General features: G+C 46.0%; 1 long non-coding RNA gene across 1 annotated transcript; it reads left to right on the top strand.

Annotated features, from left to right (window-relative positions):
• The first annotated feature begins 14,031 nt into the window (after window positions 1–14,031).
• LOC125132116 (uncharacterized) lies at window positions 14,032–24,263 on the top strand. The gene is made up of 3 exons (XR_007136133.1): window positions 14,032–14,276; window positions 21,094–21,224; window positions 23,849–24,263. It is a non-coding gene; the product is annotated as an uncharacterized LOC125132116 (long non-coding RNA).
• Window positions 24,264–25,198: the final 935 nt, after the last annotated feature.

Genomic DNA, 25,198 nt, shown 5'->3' with positions numbered 1-25,198 from the left:
GCCACACTCCTCCAAACTTCTCCCTTATTGAAAGGGTGGGACCTGGGAAGTCATACAGGTGTCGTGTTCCCTGGTTCTTCATGGGCTGATTGACCCAAGGAAGGACACAGGACACTGGGCAGAGACAATCAGCTTCTTTTTTGAAATAATTTGAGCCAAGAGACATAGCAACTCAAGTTAGGAATATGTTTGAACTAAAAGGTCCAGAGAGGAGATCCCATCGTGGGTCAGCCAAAACGAATCTGTTGAGTATTCATGAGGATGTGGGTTCCATCCCTGGCCTCACTCAGTGGGTGAGGATCTGGTGTTGCCATGAGCCATGGTGTAGGCCGACAGCTACAGCTCTGATTCCGCCCATAGCCTGGGAAATTCTATATGATGTGGTCCTAAAAAGACAAAAGATGAAAAAGAAAAGAGTTCTCAAACTGGAAAAATGTGTTCTTTCATAGCTAGAACCCAAGGTAGTTTATATATACATTCTTTTTAAAAATATTCTTTTCCATTATGGTTTATCATAGACTAGTGAATATAGTTCCCTGTGCTATACAGTAGGGGCTTGCTGTTTATCCTCCATTCTACATATAATAGTTTGCATCTGTTAATTCCAAACTCTCACTCCATCCCTCCCCCAATCCCCACCTTGGCAACCTGTCTGTTCTCTATGTCTGGAACACAAGACAGTTTAATATTAACATCCCTAGGGAAGTGCAGATGGAAGGCTGGAGTGGTGGACCACAGCTGGGGAAGCAGGAAGAGCTTAATGGAAGAGGGCCTCCAAAGATGGGCGATGGGCAAGAATTTAATAATGGAAAGAGGAATGGAAAAGTAAGAATCAGAGGTCTGGGCACAGGAAGGGGCATGATATTCATGGAACATGGTCAACTGAATGGCCTTGGCAGAATTGTGGGCTTAGAGGAATAACGTGAGATGAGTCTGTAAGAGAAGTTTAATTGTGATTATATGGGCCTTGAATGCCGTGTCACAGTTGTTATTGCAGAATCATGAGAATGGGAAGAACCTTGGATGTCATCTAGTCTAACTCAGGTCATTTGTCCCCATCTCTCTTAAGGAAGTTACTTGTGGCTGAGTTTGTCCCAAGTGCCTACTTGAGATATTGTCATTCCAATGGCAAGGACTCAAACTGCTCTTCCCTCTTCCATAACTTATAGTTCTTTTCAGAAGGATCCTCTTACTGCCAGGTAGTGTCTTGGAGCTCAGGGAACCAGGCTTGGGAATTTTGCAGCACGTGGTCTGAAATAGCACTTTGTGAAGTTGAGACCAGGAGTGGAATGATCACTATGTGTCAGCACTGAGCACTGTACTTTAGACTTTACGACACTTAATCTGTGAGATGTGACAGTGAAAAAATTGAAACTCTTGGCAGGAGTAGGAAAGTTCTCCAGGTCTGACAGTTGCAACAGGCGAAGCAGGACTGTGGCCCAGGTTTACCCCAGTCATGAGTTTCCATCTCTATTTTGTGCTTCCTTTCAGGCCAGAGAGGCCTGCCTTCAAGTAAGTATCACTCACGAAGGAATTTCAAAATGCCCTTCACGTAAATGAATGGCTGACTGCTGGAAGTGGGTGGGTGGAGGTCACAGATTATAATAACTACAAAAGCTTCGTTGAATTTAGCAAAGCTCTAAACCATATGCATGGGAAGTCAATAGAGACATTTTGCAAATGGTTATTTCTTTTTAAATAATCCCAGGACTTGATTTATCGGAAAGCTTGAATGAGTCCCCAAATTTAACATCTCTTATCATCTTACAAACCGTTCTCGAGGCCACACAGTGCTTCTGGCTTCTGGAAACAGCAGGTGCCTTTGCTTCCGTGAGAAGTGTCATCACTTAATACATAAGGGGGATCGGCGGAAGGAATGTGTATGAACAGGGGACAGGAGAAGGAGGCAGCATTCGATCCTCTCTGGGGTCCTGTCCAGCTGGAATACTCCTGGAGCTGGTGGGGGGCGGGGGTGATATTGGCTGTTTGGGATGCCAGGAGTCTTTGGGATGCAAGAAACCCGAGGATGGTAGATGGAGGGACATGGAAACAGAGCCAAGTGAAAGAGCCACTGAAGCCTATGAGAAGGTTGGATCCAGCCAGTGTCTACACAGAAAGGCCAGATCACTTAGCAGAGATTCCTAAACTTCAGGGTTCACCAGAATCATATGGGAAGCTGGTTAAAACCCTGGTTCCTAGGGGAATTCCTAGAGACTGAGTCTGGGATGGACCAGAAGTGGCATTTGTGACCTATTCCCCAGACGATCTTAATAGGCAGAACGCTGGCGACAGGATTTTCCTCTGTAGACGTCTGTGATTTGCTCTATAAACCGAGAGATTTGATAAGAATAGTTCCAGCTCTCTCTGCCACCTCCTGCACTGGCCTTCTGCAAGGCTTCCATGCCATCCCTCTGCTCCCCTTGCAGGCCCTGGTAACTCTCTCAATATAGCTGTTTCCCGTGCCTTGTCATTTACAAAGCAGGCAGGTCCTCTGGTTCCTGCTCAGCTCTTGAAAAGGCCTACGGATAAAAGGCTCTAGCAACTCCATCTGGTCTGTCCATCTGGGGAAGAACAAGGCAACATCGTGTGTGCTCACGTGGGTGCCCAGAGAGGACAGAGTCCTTCTCCCTGGAGGGCACCGCTTGGGGCCAGGACAAAACTACTTCCAGGTCTCAGGTCACAGGATCACACCAGGTGATTTATCTAAGGAGGAAAGCTTCAAGGGCGCAAGGGAAATTGACCATGTATATTTCTCCAGCAATTACAGCTTGTGCTTTCCCTTAAAAAATAATGTCCATGCCCTGCTTGGAAGAAAAGCCAGATTCTCAATGAATCTGTGTTCTGAAGGCATCCAGAGTGGGGGGAAGGTGTTTTTCTAACAGCAAAAGCCACATGAAAGTCTTCACTGCAGCTTTGTGCTATTCTTGCCACGGCTCCTTTCAAGGCTGACTGGAGAGCCAAGGAGTCCTGTCTGGGAAAACGAGACAAGCTGGGCCGGAAACATTGATTTCTAGTTCAAGTTTCTCAATGAGAGGTGGGTGAGGCATTTTCCACTTCTTTTTGTCCTGATTCACCTTGGTGGAATCTTGAGAGTCCTAGACTAGGGCAGGGAAAGTCTGTTTCAGGTGGGCATACAGGCAGATTTCTACCCCAAGTGAATAGTCCTGTGTGCTGTGCCCATTATCAAGTGTCTCCTTTTGGCTGGGAAAAAAACCCTATCCCCCTGACTTCTGCTTTAGCCATTTACTCTGGGAGGAACCAGGCCACAATGTCAGGACAAGAGAAACGTCACAGAGTCCTCTCCTCTGGATGCAGGCTCAAGTGGGTGGTACAGATTCACTAATACTAACTAAATTGCTCGTGTATGTCAGGCTGGAGGCCAGACTTTGGGGATCAGAAGGTAAATAAGACACAGTCCTTGTTCTCAAGAGTTTACCATCTAGAGGCAGTCACAGCTGTGCAAATACCAGCCAAGGCAGACTCTGATAAAGATGACATGGGAGATGCAGAGAGATAGGGAGATTGGTTCTGGCTGGAAGGCCCCAGGGAATGCTTCCCAGAGGGGCTGGCATTTGCACTGTGTCTTGAAGGATGAATGGGACACATGAGAGAGGGTAGAAGGGGTGGGGGAGGGGCTGTAAGAAAAAAGCATTGTGGTTAGAACATTCCTGGTGTCTGGGGCTGCAGTAAATATCTTGGGATCACTAGTGGGTAGATGTACAAAGAGAGGAGCAGGCGATGAGGCTTGAAGAAAAGGCAGGGGCCCCAGCCCCAAAGAAAGCCCAAAGCCATGGGGAGCGTCTGGACTTGACAAGGTGGCCATGGACACACATCAGAGGACTCAGCTGGAGAGAGAGGAGTTGGATTTAGAGAAAACGGGTAGTTTTTTTTTTTTTTTTTTTTTTGCAATAAACCAGGTGAGGAATCAGGTCGATCAATGCTAAGCTGAGGACATTAAAAGTCAAGGACAGAATCAAAATATATATTTCAAAAAAGAATAAAAATTGATTGATTGTGGAGAGAGGGAGAATTTAAAAATTCCCAAATAGGTGCTGATCCTCAATTTAGACAATAGGGGGATGGTAGGATGGTTGGTGGCTTCTCCCACAGGCTCTAGAGTCGGAGAACCTCTGTCCAACACCTGAGTTTTCCACTTGCTAGATAGGAAACTGACCAACCCCTCCGTGCCTCAGTTACCTCTTCTGTGAAGTGGAATGAATAAATTGCATGGTACGTCTGTCAGCTCTCCCTGTATTGACGAGTGTAGTACATTTTTTGGGGGGTATCAGTCATTCCCCAGGATCCCCTCGGGTCTGTGAATTGGACTTCAAATGGGGTGCACTGGGGATGGGGGTGGGGGGTGCCTGGTGTATCACTTTGCTCATGAGGGAGGGCCTCCCTCTCCATTTTTACTCTCCATCTGGCAACACGTATGATGATTCTGTTAAGTGATAACATCTTCTTTGTTAAAAAAAAATAATAATAACAGTGCCTTTTGAAAGTAAAGAGGTCTAAAGTGTTGTTTCTTGGGCAGAAAACAAAAGTTTTATGGGAAAAACCACTGCCAGAATGGCATTTGAGAATCTGAGTTTTCTCCATAGAATCCTGCAAACCATCCTTTGCATTCTCATGGTAAAATTGATAATTTTGAGCACTGTGATATGTGGGGTTTTAAAAATCATTTAACAGCATATGTACAGAAGAAGTCCATAAACTGTACCAGCAAAGCAAACCATTACATAAAAGGAGTATTTTTTTTTTTGTCTTTTCTGGGGCCATACCCGCGGCATATGGAGGTTCCCAGGCTAGGGGTCCAATCGGAGCTGTAGCCACTGGCCTAGGCCAGAGCCACAGCAATGCGGGATCCAAGCTGCGTCTGCAACCTACACCACAGCTCACGGAAATGCCGGATCTTTAACCCACTGAGCAAGGCCAGGGATTGAACCCGCAACCTCATGGTTGCTTGTCGGGTTCATTAACCACTGTGCCACGACGGGAACTCCTAAAAGGAGTATTTGCGTAGCCACCACTCGGGTCACATAATAGAACCTTGTCAGCACCCAGCGCTCCTTCCTGGCACATCTCTTCCCTCCAAAAATAACTTTTGTCCTGACTTTTATGGCCTTCATCTATCTCCCTGTGCACCTGGACCCTGAACACCAAGATTTCATTTTGATTATCCTTGACTTCCATACAACAGACTCACACGCATGTACCCCTCTGTGTCTGGCTTTCCTTCCTCAACGCAAGGAACAATACCATTTATGCTGGGGTGAGCCTGCAGTGTACGTGTTTTCACCACTACCCTATAAAACATAACAAGAATTACCTATCTATTTGACTTTTGATAGACTTGTGTTTTGTTCTTTGGGGGGACCATTCTGAGTGGTACTGCTGGGCATATTCTTATTCATGTGGGTACATTTCTGTGGGGATTTTCCTGAGAGCGGAAGGACTAGGTCATTAAAACTAGACATAGGAGTTCCCGTGGTGGCGCAGTGGAAACGAATCCGACTAGGAACCATGAGGTTGCGGGTTTGATCCCTGGCCTTGCTCAGTGGGTTAAGGATCCGGTGTCACAGTGAGCTGTGGTATGGGTCACAGATGTGACTTGGATCTGGCATTGCTGTGACTGTGGTGTAGGCCAGCAGCAACAGCTCCAATTAGACCCCTAGCCTGGGAACCTCCATATGCCGCAGGTGTGGCCCTAAAAAAAAGAAAAAAGACAAAAGACAAAAAAACAAAAAAACAAAACTAGACATAGCTTCCTCTTTAGTAAATACTGCTAAAGAATCTTCCAGAGTGGTTCCACTAGTCTACCTATGCTTCTACCAGCAAGACCTAAGCATTCCCACCTCTCCATACTCACAAAACCTGATGTTGTCAATTTTTTTTTAAGGCTGCCCCTGTGGCATATGAAAATTTCCAGGCCAGGGGTCAAATCAGAGCTGCAGCTGCCAGCCTACACCACAACTCACGACAATGCCAGATCCTTAACCCACTGAGTGAGGCCAGGGATGGAGCCTGTGTCCTCACAGACACTATGTTGAATTCTTAATCAGCTGAGCTTCAATGGGAACTCTCATTTCACACTTCTAATAGCGCATCTCACCTTGGACTAGCAACATTTCAAAAGCTACACACACACACACACACACAGCCTGTAGTATTGTACTGGGCAGGGCAGCTTGAGATGCAGAGGATGAGGTGGAGAACAAGGCAGGTGAGGTCTGCTTTGACCAAGCCCACATCCTCGTGGACACTATGTCAGGTCCTTAACTCTCCCAGCCACAATGGGAACTCTGCCAATCTTTTTTTATGTTTTATGACTAAAGGAAGTTTGAAGGTCATCCCAGACAAATAACCAGAGGTTGGTGTGCTGCCAGGTTGGTTTCAGGTCTAAAGAGCTATAATATTTGTAAATAAGTACACTGAGTCACTTTCTCAGGGAAAGGCCCATAATTTATGCTTTAACAGGCAAAAGATTGCTGTAAATCTCTGAATGGAGTTCCAGAAGCAGGCTGCTTGTGGGTGGGCTGCTGGTGCCAAGAGGGTGAGTTCTAAGGAGATAAAATGTTATCTCAGAAAAATCTTTGAGATGGAAATGCAGGCGGAGATGGAAAGAATCATAAGTGCACTGAGGCAAGGTAAAGAGCTCCGGAAGAGAATTTGACTTTGTAACTGTATATTGGTATGGGTCCATTGGCTTTTAACATGCACAGAAATACTATAACACTGTTCTTTTATGCTTGCAATTTGCCTTTGCCTCTCCAAATATTGACCTGGTTTATTCATTTTAATTATTAATTGGTGTATTATTTGCACTCGAACATCACCTTTATTTATCTGTCTCTATGTTGGTGGATATTCGTAAACAATGCTGAAACATATTTTTGTGTGTATATATATATATATATTTTTTTATACACACACACACACACATATATTGGCCATGCCCGCAGCATGTAGAATTTTCCATACCAGGGACTGAACTTGTGCCACGGCAGTGGCACCTCCAGATCTTTAATCCACTAGGCCACCAGGGAACTCCTGTTTTTATATTATTTAAGATGGGAAATAAAATTAAGCTGAAGCAAGTATGGCAATTCAGGGCGTTGATTATAAGAATATCTGCTATATTATTTTCTGGACTTTTCTGTATATTTGAAATACTTGATAATTTAGACATGTTTTAATATTTAATATTAACTCAAACAGGGCACAGAGAAAGAGGAGTATTTAAACGAGCAGATTCCAATGTTTTACAGGCTGGGTGGACCAAGAAACCCATGGGAACGACTTAGACCAGACACCCAAAGGGTGGACCTGGAGGCAGTTTGGCCAAGACCTAGGGCTCCCCCCAAGCCTCAAAGGTGGCAATATGGTGCAATTCTGGAATTAGATGCACATGGGGAGGATCTGAGTCTGGTGTTCATGGAATGACACCATTGACAAACCATTCACTTCTCAGCCTCTCAATCAGTAAAACTCGAGGGATTCAATCTATCGGGCAGAGTCATCATGAAAGTAAACACCATCACGTACGTAATAGGCAGTTATACCCTTTTGGGTTTGAGGAGGAAAGCAGAACCACTCTGAGGGTGTGGAATAAAGGATCCATTACAGGAACTTGACCGTCACAATTGTGGTGGAAGCTGGAGAAGTCAAGATCTGAAAAGAGACAGTTGGAAGACCAGTCACCCACCAGGGACCACAAAGTCAAGCTAATAAAGAAGTCTATAGAAAGTTCTGCATTTGATGGTGGCCTGAAGCTGTTGAGATCAGCAGGCAAGACAGTTGGGAAGAAACACTGGACGTGAAACAGAAGCGAGCAGGGACAAACTGGAACTCACAAGGACAAAACTCAGTTCACAATGGCCAGCTCACGTCTCATGGTAATTCACTGGCCCATGGAAAGCATTCAGTCTTCATAAGGCCCAACAGCAAGAGAGAAACTTCCCTAAAGGAAGAATAATTACCTGCAGACCATGCACAGTTTTGCACTCAAGTCCTAATGGTCTGAGCTGTGACTTGTCTGTAGGGACCTGCTAAAATTCCACAAAGCTTCCTTGTCTGCCACAAGACACTTCCAGCACACATGGGTCTGCTGACTCCTGTATCCCATTCAGATGGCACAGCAGCTTGCTTGGCAGGCCGGGTCTGTGGCAAAGTCTTCTCACTTTCGGGACCCCGCTCAAAAAGTGGCAGCCTTTCAGGTTACTCAATAAATAGGTTGAAGTAGTGTGGCCAAATGAAGCACAGTTGCCTCCCAAGTGCAGTGGTTCACTGGGCACTCTGCCATTTCTTCAACGGTAAGAGGCCAGATGATGCCATTTCTTTCACTTTGGATAGAACATCTCAATGTGTCCTCATCACTGGACTCAGAACTTTCACTGAAATATCTGGCTCCATTTTTTTTTTTTTTTGGTGAGATTCACTTTTCCTTCATCTGCTTACATTTTTCCTACCAAGGTATTCAGAGCAGTTGTCATTTCCTGCCCTCCAGGCCCAATCAGCCTAGTAGGTCTGTATGATTGTCTATGGAATGGGGAGACTGTCAAGGTCCCCAGGATTAGATGATGAGAGTAGACTGAGGGGTTATTATGACCCATAGTCAGGACAGTGAGGGTGTCTTGCTAGCCCTGTGAGTTGAAAGTAAACTCCTCCTGGTGGTTTTTATTAGGAGGAATAGAGAAAAAACATTTGCCAGATCAATAGCTGCCAGAGGTTGTGTTAAGTTTCTTTGGCAGAAAAACAACACGTGGAAAAGGAGTTTCAGTTGGAGTTCATGATAACTTGCTGTGATTCTCCAAGATCAATGTACAGGCCAAATAAGGTGGTGGGATGGAGATGTGGTGGGATTTCTGCATCTTTCAAGGCTATGATGGTGGCACTAATTTCTGCCATACTTCCAAGAATGTGAATTTTCTTTACTTTGGTCTTTTGTGAATAGAAGTGATTCTATCAGCTTCCACTTGACTTTTGCTACGCTAAAGACCCTTACTCCATGGATGAGAAAGACAATGTGGAGAGTCTACTAGTTGCTGAGTGAGTCTATTCCTAAAAGGATCAATTGTGGAACTGGGGAAATAGGTACAGGTTATTTAGGGACACACTGAGCCCACTATGAGATGGACCCAAGCCAAAACTCCATTGATCATTTGACCTCCCTACACCCCTGTTCTAATTGTGGGCCATAGAGACCTTTTAATCTCTTGAAATTCACGCCAATTCAGAGTCAATGCTCAGTCATTCCTGAAAGGTGTGGTAATTTTCCTTGCTCCAGTACAAAGCCACACTGGTGAATATCCTCAGGTACTTTGCGGAAAAGCTAGAAAAAAGATCTACTGTATAAATTTAGAGCTGAATAGTAATTCCTTCCTTATAGAATCCATCCTTTCTTAAGAGTGAGAATTGGCTCAAGTCTTGGTATTGATTGGGGAAGGGTCATGATTTTCTACTGTGATCAAGTCACCTCTATCCACCAGACCTAGAGCTTTTCAATTTATATAAATCAAAGAAGACTTCAAAGACCACCCATCAGTTTCAGTTTTCAAGACACTCTGATCAATTAGCCAATGCCAAAGAGCTCACTGCAGGTCAACCCATTCTGATTAATGCTTTGGCTCTGCTGTCTACCACGACAACCCCCTCGTCCCTGGTGTCTGCATTTCTTACATTTGGTTGCTGCCCGGGCATCATCTCCATGAATTTGTGGAGCCCACTTTAGTGGCAGTAGTACCCTATCATTCCTGCTCCACAGTTATTAGCTACTGTGGGTTTTTCAGACACATGGCACCCCGTCCCCTCCCCCCCGCCCCCGGGTATGCATATCATGTCCTTAATGAAAGGAATGTCCTCCGGACAGTCCTGCTAACACAATTAGAAGATGGGTAAGAAGGTCTCCTAATACATCTACTTTAGAGTTATGATTTCTTTAAGCCTTTGGCTACCTTCCTCTACATTATCTCGAGAAAGCTCTAGCATTTCAATTATACTATATGTAAGCCACTATTGGGCCCAGGTTTTAGTTCAATAACTAAGCAAACAGTTAGAGCCGCTCTAAATTAGTTGAAGCAACACACCGAATTCAGAATCTCTGCTCATTGTGCCTATATTGATGTATTTGGCCTGATCTGACCTTTTATTCCTTCCCCCCTGATTTGATATCCATGAGATCCATCTCTAAACATGCGCCTCAGGTTTCTGTGAATATAAATTGGAAAAACTTGGCAATTCTTCTGTTGTAAGTGACATTTTCACATGGCTCACACCTTAATCCATAAGCCCTGGGGCCGGCTGAATCTTGAGTCTAGTCATGGATCTAGAAGCAATGAAAGGAGATAAGGAGGGATCCTGAGGGGGATCAGTAGTTTCTTGGGAGGCTCCTGAGGTCCTTGGTCCTGGTCCAGATCCAGTGAACTTTTCTTCAGAAAAGGGGAGACTGGGCTTTCGATTAGGTAGGAAGTGATGCTACTGTTGATAAAGAGGCTTTGCAAATTTCAGAGTTCAAGTTCCCTAGCTTCATGCAAATCTGCCCATGTCTCTCTACTCCAATATTCAGGGTCCCATTCTTCCCAACCAATGTCCTAACTTTAACATAAGAGACCCTGTAAGGTCTTAACTTCAATGTGCATTATTTGCCCCAAGATTAGACTTTGGATTTGATTTTGAGAAATCTTGACCCTGTAGCCATGGGAGCTACGGGTTTTCCTTAGCCAGATCTTATGTTGGAGATTTAAAGTCCTAAGATCATAATTTTCTCCCTGCAAGTTCTCCAGCACACTTAGGAGCTACCTAGCAATCCCTCACTCTCCCTGTTTTCACTAAAATGTTCTATGGCAGCAATTACTTGGTCATCCAAAGTCTTACCTTCTCTGGACACTTAATTGCAGGTATTACAGGTAATCCTTTAAGCAGCTATTTTGCCACTGCCTACTGTGAACTACTAGTATCCTCCTGAGCACTGGCATCAAGATCATTGATGCTTTAAATAGAATCAGACCAGAGAACTCATTCCAGAAAACAGAGAACACATTCCAGAAGCAACTCCAGAAACAGTTCAGAGAACCCATCCTTGGTGTTGCCGTTGTGGTGCAGTGGAAACGAATCCACTGGGAACCATGAGGTTGCAGGTTCGATCCCTGGCCTCGCTCAGTGGGTTAAGGATCTGGCTTTGCCATGAGCTGTGGTGTAGGTTGCAGATGCTGGTTTTGCTGTGGCTCTGGCGTAGGCCGGCGGCTACAGCTCCAGGGGAACCTCCATATGCTGAGAGTGCATCCCTAAAAAGACAGAAAAGACAAAAAAAAAAAAGAGAGAGAGAGAGAGAAACCCATCCTTGAGATTCTCTTCTTTATGGTTTGGTCAGAGAAATAGAACTACAATAAAAGACAAAAAAAAAAGGAGTTCCTGTCGTGGTGCAGTGGTTAATGAATCCCACTAGGAACCATGAGGTTGCGGGTTCGGTCCCTGCCCTTGCTCAGTGGGTTAAGGATCTGGCGTTGCCGTGAGCTGTGGTGTGGGTCGCAGACGCGGCTCGGATCCTGCGTTGCTGTGGCTCTGGCGTAGGCCGGTGGCTACAGCTCCGATTGGACCCCTAGCCTGGGAACCTCCACATGCCGCGAGAGCAGTTCGAGAAATGGCAAAAAGACAAAAAAAAAAAAAAAAAGAACTACAATAAATAAATAAATGAATAAATATAGGATTTCTGTAGAGATTAGACTTAACACAGTTGTGAGGGAAGCTGCCTGAAGGAAAGGTCCAAAAGAGAAAAGTCACCAAGCAGGAAAACTGGAAAGAATTCTGAGGGCAGCCGCTTGCCTCTGTGTCTCCTGGGGGTTGTGAAGTTGTGGCAGGGTTAGCCACAGGGAAGACCAGCTGGATCCGAAGCGACAATGACCACCTGGGACTCCTGCCTGTCTCTCCCCACATCTGACCCTGCCAGTGTGGGTGGCCTGCAGAAGAAGCTCATGCCATCCCCCACGGACATCACTCATGTCCCAGCTCCGCAGGAGCTGGAGAGGCTGCAGAATGAGCTCTTTCCTCATGCCAAGGAGGGGAGCGAGCAGGTCAGGGACAATGCACGTGCATGAGCTGCGGTGGCACCTGGGGTCCTGCACAGACCTTAAGCTGGAATGATCGTCCCCTCCCTCTGCCTTCCAAACCACATGCCACTTTCTCTGTGGCCAACTGGAAGGAGTGCTATACAAAGAAGGGAAATCTGAGAAATGCCATTTGAGCTCAGCGAGGCTGGTCCAGAGCAAAATCACCACAGCTGTCCACATGGTATAGCTCTCTCTTCTCTAAGGAGCTTAAGTTCTAACCTAAGGATCAGTACCTAGAGGAAGATGTCAGCAGAACGCATGGAGTGGACCCACATAAAAATTGGACTATGAATCAGCCTAAATTAAGACCATCTGTGAGATTTTACTAAAAAAATTAGGATCTGGGAAGCCAGACGGAAGGGCAGGCTTTGCTCCAGACATTTCTGTATTTGACAACGATGATGCTAATGCACGTGCTCTTAGAGAGCATTTTATGGTTTGTGAAGTGCTTTCACATCCATCATTTCATTTTGAGTAGTTTGACCTTCCCCTTCATTCATTGATTCACTAAATACTTATTGAGTATCTGTCTCATGCCAGGCACTGTGCTGAGTATTTTACATATGTTGCCCCCAAATATGATAGCTCCTGTCTATTTCAATACACCTCTATGACAAAGGTATCAGTGCTATTTTACTTATGAAGAAATGAAGGTGATACAGAGAGGAGCAGCACGCTGCCCTTGCTGTCTAGAACAGAGGTCAGCAAATTTTGTCTATAAAGGGACAGAGAGTAAATATTTCTTTAGACTTTGTGGTCTGTCCTGTCTGTTACAACTGCTCAACTCCATAACCATGGAGAAAAGCAGTCACAGAATTAAAAAAAAAAAAAAAATGAAGGGGTGTGACTGTGTTCCAGTGAAGTTATGGGCTTGCAGGACACCACCTTCAATTTCTTCTGACCTGGAGCTTGGAAATATACTTCCTAGTAAGCTGCCACCAGTTTATACCTCTTCAAGTGCCCTCAGGGTAACATTCTCAATGCCGAGTCTGGTTCCTGCTCTGCCCCAGGTATAAAATCACCCTTAAGATTGGATGCTGCAAGGAGACAGACTTCAGCTCAAAACAAGGCAGAAACCTCAAAAACAACTGAAACAGCCCCAAGTTGGAATGGGTTGCCTAGAGAGATGAGTTTCTGGTCATGGGGGTTGTTGAGCAGCTGGAGGACCATCTGCAGGAGGAGGGTTCAGGAGCCTTCCTGCCCTGCTCTCTTATTAACCAGCTCTGTGACCTTGGACATGTTTCTTGACCTCCCTTAACTTGGTTTCATCATTTGAAAATGGAGATTACCCATCTTTCACTTGGCTGTTGTGATAATTAAATGAGAATGTCATCCAAATTCTTAGCATGCACCAGCCCGGCACACAGTTGAGTCCAGACAGCCTTAGAAGGACTCTGACATAAGATGGGGGTGGAGAGCAAGAGCTTCTGAGGTTTAAGGTTTACAGTTCTCTGATACAGAAATCTAATAAGCATTCCTTCCCTTATATGCCATGATTTCAGGGAATCCCAGAAACAAATACATATGACCTTGGAGTCTCTGTCTTCTCCCTGAGACTGCACGCAGGGAAGGAACATTTATTCACACAAAAAGATGTTATTTGGAGGGGAAACCAATTGTAGGTTTTCTGCATTGAACAGTTTTTCACATGGGTGAGCCGTTTTGCTCCAAAGAGATTTCAACATGAAATGTTTCCCTTTTGACCTGAAGAAAGTTTTGCTTTTTCAATGTCTGTTTTAACAAAGCTTTCATTGAGGTTGAGGGAGTGGTGGAGGGGGTGGGGGAGGACCTGCCTTTTTTAAAAAATTGGCTTGCCACCTGTTTAAAAATACATTATTTAGCCGATTGGTATTAGAAATAAGCATCCATTTTCATTGCGTCCTCCCCAAAATACAAGCCTCTGAATTTGTGGGCAGAAGGAAATACAACTTCTTTTTCTTAAACGCAGATGGAAAGAATCCCAAGAGACTAGTGAAGCAAGAAATTATCAAAGCCGCGGTATTTGCTAAGTCACTTTGTGCCAGTGCCCGGCAAGCTGCCACCGTGGCTGCCAAGCCCCAGCGCCCTCGCCGACCGGTGCCGAGGGGGCTCTCCGCCCTGGGCTGGAGGAAGCAGGAAGTTTGCTGAACCCTGGACAGAAGAAAAAGGACTCATTCTGGAGAGTCCCAGCAGGTGGGAGAGCCCCCTTTGCACAGTGAGCCTCTTTTGACCCGGAGCACATACAATAGAGCTCTCTCAGGAGAGGGCTTTTTTTCTTCCCCCCTTGCATTTCTTCTTGGCTCTTGGGATTTGTTCTCAACTGGCTCTCTCTGTGTGGGAGCTGTCTTGGCCTTTCGGGTTTTCTTTCCCTTTGGAACTCTCCGATCTTTCCATTGTGTGCCATGTCCCTGTTAAAGGGCTGAGTCACTCTGCCTTGCAGCCTCCACATTCCCTCTTTGAATCAAGGTAACCTGGCAGATGTCGGGCGGCTCAGTGTGGGAAAGGGCGCTGTCACCAGCCTTTCCCCTCTCGGGAGCATTATTGAGAGTCAGGGCTTTCAGATGAGAAGGTGTCTGTAAAAGGCTGACCAGAGCCGCTCAGGCCAGATGACCTTTAAAGATCGTTCTTGGTTCTGAAATCGGAGGATTCTACAATGGTGTGCGGCCCCCAAACGATGCTGTTTGAGCAAGAGCAGATGGGACTGAAGCTGTGTTCATCTTCAGAACACAGAGCTGCCTTGAGGGTCCTTAGAATCTGGAAATGAAGAAGAGAGATGAGTCTTAGTCCTTGTGGTCTTAGAAGGCCAAAAGTTTGGCTGGAATTTTATCCCAGGATGGCAATTTACAGCTCATATAGAAAAGGATCCCTGATTTAGTAGCCAGGGGCCCAGATATATAGCTTGAAGACTTGGTTATAAATCCCTAGTGGCCATCCACGCAACCCTGGACTCGTGACCGCATCTTGCTGAGCCTTTATTTCCTTATGGGTCAAATGGTGATGATAAGATTGGGTTTCCTTCTAACATCAGGCTCTCATGAGAATCAAATAGGTAAAGGGAAACTGCTTATAAAATTTGAAGTTCCCCAGATTTAATCTCATGGTCCAACCCCTTAATTTTTTAGCCTTGATAAACAAAGTCTGGAGAATTTAGGAAACTTATATGAGGCCATGCAATATTGGTCTAAGGTAATAGCTGATAAGGTCTCAGGGATAATTACATTGATATAATTGCCAGGCATAATTATATGGATCCCTGGGAGCACCCGGGATAAAAGCCTTTTGGGGGAACTTGGGGCCATGAGGTAGTCCCAGCTTCCCAGTAGAGTTTCAGCTCACTCTTATTTTATCTTCTGATTATAAAAATAGCATGTGTTGCAGTTGCACACATGCTATTGCATTGCAGTGGAAACGATTCTGACTAATACCCATGAGGATACAGGTTGGATCCCTGGCCTCGCTCAGTGGGTCAGGGATCTGATGTTGCTGTGAGCTATGGTGTAGGTCACAGACACAGCTCGGATCTGGCATTGCTGTGGCCACTGCAGCTCTGATTCAACCCCTAGCCTGGGAACTTCCACATGCTGCAGGTGTGGCCCTAAAAAGCAAAATGAAATGAAATAAAATAAAATAAAATAAAATAAATAGCATGTGCTCACTGTATGAAACTTGCAGAAAACAGAAAAGCACAAAGAAGAAACATTTAAAATATTTCCCATGTCCTAAAATTTTGATACATAGCTTTCTAGCCTTTTTTTTTAATGCTGTACATATTTGAACATAATCAGAATAATATTTTCACAAAGGTTTGCCCCCAGATTCTTTTCTCACCGGACAATGTGTTAGGCGCTCTGCCATTAAAATTCATTAAGAGGTGTTTAATGCCTGAATAACGGTTTTTCCAGATGGTGACCTTAGATATCAAGGTTCTTTCCAAATCTTGGTTATTAAAAAAACAATATTGAACAATCTCATACTCTGTGTTGTTAAGTGCTGCCCCACCATTAAGCAAATGTTTCCTATAGATTTCTCCAGATGATTTTGGCTACTCTCTAAAACTCCTGTGTTTGTCTTTCACAGGGACTCACAAACATGAGTTCCTTCCAAAGGGTTATAGTTTACCCTGATGACTTGTATGGTGTAGAATATGACACATAGCCCAAAGCCCTATCAGAAGTACTTTATTTAAACACATGTATTTGCATTGCGTATTTATTTTTGCCCTGTGTTGTTCCCAGAGATACTTAAGGTATCTGAGGTTCATCTGTCTTTCCTGGTTTAGGTTTCAGACTAGACTTGTGGCAGTTGTTGGTCCCCAAATGTGGCTCCAAATAAACTTCCCCCTCCCATGTCCACACGCTTGAGAAGTCCCCTCTTCTTGAATTCCTCCTGACTCCCTTTGGGCAATTGCATGCAATAGAAATGATGCTACTTGATTTCGAGGCAGGTCACAGGGAGCCTTGCAGCTGTGCCTTGGATCTCTGGGGCTCACATGCTGTGAGGAAAGCCACTGCACACGTAAGTAGTCTGCGATCCTGAGATAGCTGCGCTGTGAGGACTCCTGGTGTAGCCACGTGGAGGGGGCCGCCTCGCCAGGCCTGGTTCTTTTTGCCACCTGGTTGAGGCTCTAAGCTCATGAGTAAAAAAGCCATTTTGCACCCCAGCCTAGTCGAATCTTCAGATGATCCCAGCCCCACCCTCCATCTGACTGTAATTCCAGAACTGAGTGGGAACCACGGAGCAGCTGAACCCAGTCACCCTGCAGACTATGCCAGGTCTGCTGGATAAACGACCAAGAGGGACTCCTGATCTATGTGAGGACACACACAAGGCAGTGACCTGATGGGATCTGATATGCAGAAATAAGGAGCCTCACAGTGGCCAGGTCGCTCTGCCAGGGGAGGAGGTGATGCTGCCTATCGAGGAGGGAAGGGTTTTCTGGAAGCATGACATTGAATTGCATCTTAAAAAACTGCCTAGGAGCTCACCGGGAGGTACAGCGGAGGAGGGGCAGTGAAACAGAAGGAGACCCATGTGCAAAGAGACAGGGTATCCTGACTGGGGAAAAGCAGGAAATAAAACCGGAGGGAGAGGCAGTGCCTGATTATAACAGCCTTAGACGCCAAGTCATAAAATAGAAATTTGGCCTAGCTGAAATTGGGGGACCAATAAAGAGTTTTTAGCAGGTGAGTTACATGTTGAGATTTGCTCTTAGACCACTTTAGCAACCTGCCTTCATTCAACAAATGTTCATTGAGGACCTATTTGTTCACTGAGCCAGTAATGGTCTAGGGCGTTGATGTCTAATAGAATGCAGTGTGAGGAGTTCCCATCGTGGCTCAGTGGTTAAAGAATCTGACTAGGAACCATGAGGGTGCGGGTTCAATCCCTGGCCTTGCTCGGTGGGTTAAGGATCTGGCGCTGCTGTGAGCTGTGGTGTAGGTCGCAGCTGCAGCTCGGATCCTGTGTTGCTGTGGCTCTGGCATAGGCCAGCGGCTACAGCTCCAATTCAACCCCTAGCCTGGGAACCTCCATGTGCCGAGGGAGTGGCCCAAGAAAATGACAAAAAAAAAAAAAGAAAAAGAAAAAGAAAAAAAGAAATGCAGTGTGAGCCACGTATGTCGTTTTACATTCTCTGTAGCCATATTTAAAATAGGAAGAAAGTAATGAGTGGAATTAATTTTATAACCTATTTGATTCAACACAATAGTGCCAAAGTTTTTTTCATTTCAACAGGTAATCAATATAAAAGATGTTGAGATATTTCACGTTATTTTATTCTAAGTCTTTACGAACGGTGTGTATTTTTTTTTTTTTTAATTTAACTGTTGCACCTGTGACAGATGGAAGTTCCAAGACTTCTTAACCGGCTGAGCCACAATGGGAACTCCTATTTCGTACTTCTAATAGCACATCTCAACTTGGTCTAGCTACATTTCAAAAGCTCTACACACACACACATGGCCTGTGGCTGTGGCACTGGGCAGGGCAGCTTGAGATGCAGAGGATGAGGTGGAGAACAAGGCAGGTGAGGTCTCTGCTCTCCTGGAGCTTCTGTGCCAGGGTTGAAGAGTGGAACTTGAGGGTCAACCAGTGAACAGGTAAATCAGCAAGATGGCCTCAGATAAGGATAAGCAGCACGAAAAGCATGAAAAAAAAAAGTGGAACAAAACCCATGAAGCTATGGTAGTACATGCCTGGGCAAGCAGCTGGTGGTCAGGCAAGGCCTTGCTGTGGATGTGACCCTGATGCTGACACCTAAGTGACAGGGGTGCCAGGTGTATGAGGCTCTCGGAGCAGAGCCTTTGAAGATCTGGAGGGCACCGTGGAGGGAGGAGAGCCAGAGATGGAGCCCTTGCCACAGTGCAGGGCAGGGGATAGCCACACTCAGAGCAAAGGCTGAGCTGGTAAGGGGGGAGAGGAACGGGTGAACCAGGGAGGTATTTTGATGGTAGAGTATAGACTTTGTAACCAACAAGAGGTCTGGGCAAGTGAATCTGGAAGAGGACCAAGATGTGGCTTTGGTTGATAGAATGCATGGCAGAGCTGCTGGTACCTTCCCCCCCTCCCCAAGAGGGGGAGGAAAGGAATAAAATATGCATTCTCTCTGGGGCCTGAGGGGTTTGAGTTGTCTGTGGGATAGACGAATGGAGATACTTGGTGTTAATTAAAATTTATAGAATTGTCATAAAATTGTTCTTCCTTCCCCTTTCATTGGTCAGGAAAGAATCCCTGCTTTTCCTCCTCGCTCTTAATGGCATCTTGAACAGAATTCATCATTTTCAGTTAATTAAATCTCAGTCGAGTGAATGTACTAAAAGCCACCGAATTCTACACTTTCAAATACTTAAAATGGTGAATTTTATGTTACATGAATTTTATCTCAAAAAATAATTCCGTCAGACTTCCTTTAACTCATCAATCCCGCATCTGGTTCTGAGCTTTCCCTCCCTGCAAGGTGGGCTCTCTGTGAAGGATTTGTGTGGGGAAGGTGCAAGGCCAGTTCTTTCCAGCTTTCTCTTCCTGTTCTGGGCCTCCTTTTTAGGAATGGGAGCAGGAAGGAGGGCTCAGGGAAGTGAAGGTTATTTTGTGTTGCTGGCTTCATGTATGGTAAGGAGGTACCCCTGGCTTCCCTCTAGTTCTTTGAGCTGCTGGTGGTCTCCATCAATACTGCCTTCTCTCTAGAAAGAGTTTCTATTGTTATTTTCAGCCTCACATTGGTCCCTCTTGATACAGAGCATCCCTCAGACCACGGCCCCCAACTCCCTCTCTGAGAGCAGTATCCTTCACTTGGCAGCCTTGGCAGCCCCATGGCTACTGTCCTTCCTCTGCTCTGTGCTTGCTTAATGGGATCAGCAGGGGTACAGAAGTTCATATGCAGAAGGCTGCAGGATGTTGGGGAGGGGCCTGGTTCTCTCCGAAGGCTCAGACTCCACAGTCCTTCCTAATCTCTGTTGGCATCAGTCAGCCCTTCAGGGTCAGAAAGGAAGTGGGCACTTTTCCCTAGGCTCACACTGAGTGTCAGTTGCCCCTTGCCTGAAGACACCCCAATCTCTAAGAGAGATGCTTATGGAGACCCCACGTCCCTTAGCCTCAGAGTTGGAGGTAGCCCCCTTCCTACCCCACAATGCAGAGAACGAGTCTGTCCCCTGGGACAAGCCCATTGAAGCTCTTCCCCCTCAATAGTCTTTAAACGAGGGAGGGGTTCCAGGGTGATGGTTGGCAATGGTCCTGACTTTGCCACCCCTTAGTAAGGCTTCAGCAGGGTTCTCAACCCCAGCCAGCCATTAGCATCCTCTGAGGAGCTTTGCCAAACACCAGTGTGGTACAACAACTTAAAAACCTGCCATTATCCTTGGAAGCCAAATATATGTGTTTAATGCATTTATCTGAGCAATCCCATCCCTAGATATATACTCAACAGAAAGGCATGTGTGTATGTGCTGAGAAACTTGCACAAGATGTTCACAGCAGCATGGCTTGTAAGAGCCAAACACTGCAAAGAGCCCACAAGTTTATCAAGAGTAGAATAGTCATGTATATTGTGCAGATAGCCAGACAACAGAATACTATATAGCAATGAACATAAACGAGGAGTGCCCCAAAACAACAGGTGAGTCTTACCATATAAAATATTGAATCAAAGAAGTCAGACACAAAGAGTGCCTTCTCTACAATTCTATTTCTATAAATATCAAAAATAGTCAAAACAAATACATGGTGGCAGAAGTCAGAAGAGGGTTACTCCCCTGGGGAGGAGGGGCTGAAGGAACGTGGAGGAGCTTTTAGGCTGCAGGTAGTGCCTTTTTCCCCCACTGTAGGTGGTCATAACATGTGGGTATTCACTATGTGAAAATTTGCCAAGATTTGATATAATTTTCTGATATATATTATAATTCAGTTTAGAAGTTTATTTTCAAAATACCAGTACTGGGCCCCCATGTCCACGGACTCTGATTTCATTGGTCTGTGGTGGGGCTCAGGCTTCTCAGTGGATTGAAAGTTCTCCAGGTGAGTCGAATGTGAGGTCAAGCTGGAGAAACATATGCGCCTGATTACTGGCCACCCCCGTCTTCAGATGTGGAGAACTTGGGCTTGCGGTTTTCACCCACTGGCTGGTTCCACTCAGCACCTGGTTCCAAGATGGGAACGGAGGAGTGAGGTCAAGGTTGGAGGTGCACTGATCATTGCCTACAGAATCAGCACTCCTGAGAGTGAATGGGTTGGGGCACTGGTCAGTGACTCCTTAGATGGACCGCAGGGGCTGGGGTCTAGGACAAGAGGTGAACTAGGCAAGAGCTATGGACTTAGAGAACATGGGTGGACCAAGGGCCTGGGCGTCTGAAGGAGGTTTCATAACAGATGCAGGAAAAGGCAAAGAGTAAGGCCTCGGAGAATAGGAGGTCATGGCCAGAGAATGGCTTTGGATGGTGACCAGCCCTGAGCAGAGTAAAGTGAGATCATCACTCCTGGCCTGTTCTCAGGGTCACTCAAGAGAATGTCTGGCTTTCAGGTAACCACATCTGGCTTCGAGTGTCCTACAGCCACAGCTTTGACCCTTTTCTAACCCTCTGGCTGATCAAGGCAGCAGCTCAGTCCTGAATGTGAGCTCCTGGGCAGCCACCAGCCAGTGGCTGCAGCTTGGTAAGTGGCTACCCGATGGGACTCTGGGTGACAAATTGGGGGATTTTGGTTAGATTAAAATACTTTTCAACAATGGTCTGTGCAGACCCCTGGAGTCTACAGGGCAGGTTGGGGAAATGGGAGAAGAGAGATGTCAGCCCCAGTCCCCTGGATTTAACTGGAAGGATGGACTTTCAATTATTTTTTTTATTTTTATTTTTATTTTTTTGCCTTTTTGCTTTTTCTAGGGCCACTCCCGCGGCATATGGAGGTTCCCAGGCTAGGGGTCTAATCGGAGCTGTAGCCGCCGGCCTATAACAGAGCCACAGCAACGCAGAATCCAAGCCACGTTTGCGACCCACACCACAGTTCACAGCAGCGCTGGATCTTTAACCCACTGAGCAAGGCTAGGGATTGAACCCGCAACCTCATGGTTCCTAGTCGGATTTGTTAACCACTGCGCCATGATGGGAACTCCAGGCTTTTAATTATTTAGTGCACTAAATTTAGCAACTAATAAAAGCTTGGGGTAGACCATGATGGAAGATAATATAAGAAAGGGAATGTGGGAGCTCCTGCCGTGGTGCCATGGGTTAGTGTCTCAGGAGTGCTGGGAACCAGGTTATGGATCCAGTATTGCTGCAGCTGAGGCTTAGGTCCAAACTGTGGCTCAGATCTGATCCCTAGCTTGAGAACTCCATGTGCCGCAGGTGGCCAAAAATGGAAAAGGAAAAAAAATGGAACATACACACACCCACACACCCCATATATATGACTTTTTATAGTGTATATATACATTCCTTTATATATATCTGATACTATATATATATATAATACATATGTGTACACATATGTATGGATGGATGGGTCACTTTGCTGTATAGCAGAAATTGACACAACACTGTAAGTCAACTATATTTTAATAATTAAAGTTAAAAGAATTTTTTTTAAAAAAGCTTAAAGATCAGGTATTAAATTATCATCACTAATGTTCCTTCTAGACTAAGGATTGGAACTTCTACCCTCTCCTCAGTTGGGCCACAGGGGGCTTAGGCCCACAGCTGGCTCCCCCAGGGTGTCTATGCTTCAGAAGCCACCTCGCCTCCTCCATCTTCTCCCCCCACCGGCTCAGCTGCAGAAGGAAACGTGTAGGACACTGAGAGGCTGCCTGGGGACAAGTGCTTATAGAATGCAGGGGCCCCATCAGGGAGCTCCCAGGGAGGGGCCTGCTGACTCACACTCTTGTGCAGAACAAATGGAAAGAAGAGGGGCTGTCATAGAGTCCTGCAATCAGAGAAACAGGGCTGGTCCGGGGAGCCTGTCTGGGTTCCCGTTTACTTTAGAGAAGGAAGAGGGAGTTCCCGTCGTGGTGTAGTGGTTAACAAATTCCACTAGGAACCATGAGGTTGCGGGTTCAATCCCTAGCCTTGTTCAGTGGGTTAAGGATCCCGCATTGCTGTGGCTGTGGTGTAGGCCGGTGGCTACAGCTCCGATTGGACCCCTAGCCTGGGAACCTCCATATGCCAAGGGAAGCGGCCCTAGAAAAGGCAAAAAGACAAAAAAAAAAAAAGAAGAAAGAAAAGAAGCAGGGCCAGGACTGAGCAGAGTGGCCCCAAAGGTCCCCTGCTGAGTGGGGAGGAAACATTTTGAGCTGCTCTGGATAAAGGGTGCTGTTATGTCAGCTCCCAAATGTAAGCAGATGTTGTGGCCCACTAAAGAAGAGGTCATTGCTTGTGTGTGGAAAGCTTTCCTTGGGTTTGAGACTATAGACACTGAGGCCCAGAAAGAAGCTACTTGCTCCGGGTCCCAGAGCTAGTTAGGGGCTGAATGTTTGGTTGGTGGGAAGAACACTGTCTCTGGGGTCAGACCAGCTCAGACCAGACAGAGCCCAACTCTGCTGTGTGACCTTGGGCAAATCCATTAACCTCTCATTTTCCCATCTGTACACTGGAGGTAATAATCCCTACTTAGCAAGGTTATCATGAGACTAAGTGGGAAAATATGTATAATGCCTGACACAAAATAGGTGCTCATGGACTAGTACATGTTATTAGAATAAAGTGAAGCTGCTTGTAGATATACAATCCCTTTAAATGAGAGGTGGAATTAAAATGAGAGGGCTGTGTCGGGGAGTTCCCATCATAGCTCAGCAGTAATGAACCCGACTAGTATCCATGAGGACATGGGTTTGATCCCTGGCCTCGCTCAGTGGGTTAAGGATCCAGCATTGCCATGAGCTGTGGTGTAGGTCACAGATGCAGCTTGGATCCCATGTTGCTGTGGCTGCGGTGTCATAGGCTGGCAGCTGCAGCTCTGATTTGACCTCTAGCATGGGAATTTCCACATGTCGAGGATGTGGCCCTAAAAAAGCCAAAAATAAAATAAAATTTAAAAAAAATGGTTATGTCGATCTCTGTCTGGGTGTCACTCACTGGGTACTTGGTGGAAATACTGCCCTTGTGAATGATATTTCTCTGTCCTGACAGATCAGGAGTCTGTCTTCTTGTCCTTCATGAAGTTTGCCATGGTGACTTCTGTCCTCACTGGGGAGCAGCTTCTGAATGAACCACTGTGGAGCCCTCATCACCTGTGGCAAGACAGTGGCCAGTAATCAGACTCTAATCTTTCGTTCATTCATTTGGCAGGTATTGGAGCACCTGCTTCATGCCAGACACTCTTCTAGGAGCTGGGAACACAGCTGTGAACAAACATAAAATCACTGCCTCCGTAGAGCTTGCATTCTAGGCAATTCTAACATTTCCAAGGACAGTTGTAACAGGGCTGATGCCAGGCTCTGAAGCCCTTCTGTTCACAGATTCTTCCATTATTGCCACAGACCCTCCAATAGTGGTGGGCTCTGTTTCCTCCTCCCTTTGCATGGTTCTCCTTCCTTAAACCATTCCCCTTTAATGGAGGGGAATTAAAGCAAAATGACGATTGTGTTTAGAAGGAAGAAATAGGATGCTTTGTTCCATGAGAAATCAGATAAGTTGACGCCTTATAAATCTCTTCTCTAAAATGCGACCCACATGAATTAAATAAAGTTGCTTTTGCCTTGTGTGTGTGGCCCCTGCTGAATCTCTCTCTGAGCATGGCTGAGCTGCAGCAGAAGGGCCCCCTCGCCTCCTGGGGCCCAGGTTTTGGGGGTGTGTCTTTTCTAGCAAACATGACACCCTTGACCCCACCTCCTTTATCACTTGACTCTGGCTATGAAAAGAAAGAGAAGAAAAGTAGGTTTGTTTAGGGGGAGCTCATTTCTGAAGACAACAGGGAGAACAGGGCTTAAAACAAGGGGAGGCTGCCTGTGGGGTCAATAGTTAACCAGTCAGATTAATAAATGCTAGAAGGAGGAAGCAGGCAGTGAGGAAAGAAGCAAGAAAAAAATATCTCCCTGTAGTTCAAAAGCCAACTAAAGTTTACCAGGATCTGTGACCTGTGGTTAAAATGTCCCAGAGGCCAGCTCTCATCTGATCCCCACCTGAAGTGCTGCTGCCTTTCAACAGGCCCACCTGACTCTGCTCTTGGGCTCAGCAGCCCCACAATGACCCGTGTCTCACCAGTCACATGGAACTCATTTTCCTGCACTCCCCCTCCTCTGCCCCCAACACAGCTCCTACCCAATATTTAGAATCAGAGAGAGAACTCTGGGCAAGGTGAGAATTTCCGGCTGATGGGAATCAGGATAGCTGGGCCACCCTGGCCTCTGCCCTGACTTGCTCTGTGAGTTTTGGCAAAACACTTGCCCTGTCTGGGCCGCAGTTTCCTTGCTGGTGAAATGACAGTGTTGGCCTAAAGCAGTGGCCAACTTTTTCTCTCAAAGGTCAAATAGTAACAACTTTAGGCTTGTGGGCCATACACACAGTTGGTGTCTGTCTCAACTACCCAACACTGCCAGGTAGCATGACAGCAGCCATCAACCACATGCAAATGAGTGGGCATGGCTGTGTCCTAATAAAGCTTTATTTACAAAAAGAAGCTGTAAACAAATCTGGCCA

This window comes from Phacochoerus africanus, chromosome 1 (assembly GCF_016906955.1).
Source record: "Phacochoerus africanus isolate WHEZ1 chromosome 1, ROS_Pafr_v1, whole genome shotgun sequence".
NCBI lineage: Eukaryota > Metazoa > Chordata > Mammalia > Artiodactyla > Suidae > Phacochoerus > Phacochoerus africanus.
The sequence above is the reverse complement of the archived record's forward strand: the minus strand, read 5'-3'. Positions and strand labels throughout refer to the sequence as shown.